The sequence below is a fragment of the Pseudopipra pipra genome, chromosome 2 (assembly GCF_036250125.1).
Source record: "Pseudopipra pipra isolate bDixPip1 chromosome 2, bDixPip1.hap1, whole genome shotgun sequence".
Lineage (NCBI taxonomy): Eukaryota > Metazoa > Chordata > Aves > Passeriformes > Pipridae > Pseudopipra > Pseudopipra pipra.
This window is the reverse complement of record NC_087550.1, coordinates 39,268,416-39,270,762: the sequence shown is the minus strand read 5'-3', so window position 1 is coordinate 39,270,762 and position 2,347 is coordinate 39,268,416. Positions and strand designations below refer to the sequence as shown.

General features: G+C 34.8%; 1 long non-coding RNA gene across 1 annotated transcript; it reads right to left on the bottom strand.

The window, feature by feature from the left end:
• Window positions 1–301: 301 nt before the first annotated feature.
• Window positions 302–1,996, bottom strand: LOC135406766 (uncharacterized). The gene is made up of 3 exons (XR_010426469.1): window positions 1,887–1,996; window positions 712–759; window positions 302–462 (listed from the first exon to the last, which is right to left on the bottom strand). It is a non-coding gene; the product is annotated as an uncharacterized LOC135406766 (long non-coding RNA).
• Window positions 1,997–2,347: the final 351 nt, after the last annotated feature.

Sequence of the window (2,347 nt, the reverse complement as noted above, 5' to 3'; positions counted from 1 at the left end):
AAGAAACAAACTCTGGGCATGAGGTTTCCTTATCTTTCATGTAGGCCCCTTCCAATTCTGAATATTCTGTGATTTTCCCCCAAAATGCAGTGTCACCAAAGCAGAGGATGAAGGAAGTAAATAGAAGCAGAAAGACACAATGGGTCCTGGGTTTCCAGACACGCAGGTCCCCAATGACCCCTAAGTCAGAATGCATCTTCTTCCTTTTCACTGTCATTTCACTATTTAATTGTCTCTTTTCCTTCCATCTTCTCTTACACCCTGGAAACATACCATTTTTGTGGTTTTGTTTTTGTTTTTTTTATTTATGTGTTGATTCAATCATATTATTAACTTTTTTTCCTTCTTTTTCTCTTCAGAGATCTCCAAAACAGTTCTGCTAGACAGTGTTAGGCTGCTCTGTGTAATGATCTTTGTTTCCAGGCTGATGAATGGAAACCGATTCTGTGACTTCAGAGCACACTTTAAAACCAAAAAGTTCAGTAATCTTCACTTAGGAAAGTAGAAAAAGCAGAGCAAATCTCTCCTTAGGTCTGCAACAGCCCTTGGTATTTTATGACCCACTGAAAATGAAAACAACCCCTTTTTTTTACATATGGGATTTATGGTCTTTCCCTGCTTAACCTCAGGGGGTTAGTGACAGAATACAGATTTGAGCCCATCTTCCCTGAGACCCATCTCTCCCTAGACCACTCCCCTTTAGTGACTTACCCAAGGAAGAGCTTTGCATGTATATGGCTGTTCGTTCCCCTGCCTTACCTGGGTAAAAGTGATAAAAAATGAAAGCTTTAGCAGCTGATATGGCAATAATTTAGATGTGGCTGGGATTTATTATAAAACAGAACTACCTCTTTGTTAAACATCATTTTGACATTCTCAGTCTTTTTTTTTTACTATATGTTTTACCTGTTACATGCATTTTTAGCAACTAAAAATTTCTGTACTTTTTAGGGTATATAAATTAGCTAACATGAGTTAAAACCTATGTTTTAACCAATCACCCCACCCAGTTTATTACATGACACACCAGGTTTCAGATAAATCCAATTTAATCTAGTCAACCTTAAAAAAAATCCCAACAGAAACTGTCACATTTGTTAACAGTAATTTTTCTCTGGTTTAGTCAGGATATAATTCACTAAAACCTGTATAAAGCCAAAATGTGATAGCTAGGGTGATGCAACAGTTCTGTAACACCTAAGCATATACTATACTTAAACACAAACAATTTTCTGTTGGAAAACTACATTTTTTAGGGTGGTTATAAGTCTCTAGACTTTCATTCAGAATAAATGTTAGGGACCATATCAAAGTAAATATCTGAATAAATAAGGACAACTAGCAATAAAATATTAATATTATTCAGTCAAATTTCCTTTGATTTTGACGTAACCAATTTTGAAAGTCACAAAGTAGATCACAGTTGTGTGTCATCTGATTGCATCTTATATAAATCTAGATAAAAGGTTGCATCATTTTTAATATATCAACTTACTTAGAACGCTTTTTGGCTGCTGACACATCATCAAGATTGCAGTGATCAATAAAAGCAAAGAAAATGCTGAGATATTAGAATCTTTATAATTCCCCCAGTCAATTTTTCACACAGTACTTAGTATCCAAGTTTTATGTCTAAACTTGCCAAGCTAAAAAAGTAATTCATATGATAATGAAATGTCAAATAAGTTTTGAGCTAGAGATCTAGATACTTAAAGTATCTGATTTCATTAGGAAGCCACTTCTTAAAGATATAAGGAATGATCAGATGCTCTACTCATCTTCTGTCAACATTCAAATAGAAGTGTATTTGTTTAACCAGAATTTAGCTTCCTCCTAATAAATCACACTCCAAGAGCAGTAACATCTCATTACCAATTTTCACTTACACATTATATTATCCCGTAATGAAGAGAAAGCCTATCTTTGAAGATAGATTTATCTAATGAAGATAAACTCAGTTCACCGTGAGTTCAGACGCCAAAGAACAACAGTGATGGGATGCCTGGAAGGAAGGAAAAAAATCCTGGTTTGCAGATGTTAGACTTGTTGATTTGGTGTCCAGCAAGAACAGGGCCAATTTGTATCAGACGAATTCTCTAATACACCTCAGGTTTTAGCCTGAAACCTGCCTGGAATGAGAATGGTGTTACAACTGTCACATGTTGCCAGAGGGAAAATTTGGCATTTTGTACATCGGAGTGGTAAATCAAATCAAAAAGACACATCTTTACCCCACCAGATACATGAAACACCTCAACAAATTTCATTTAATTATAATTATTATAGACACTGAAGCAGAAAAAAAGAAAAAAAAAAAAAAAAAGAATGAGGTAGTTTTGTTCAAAAT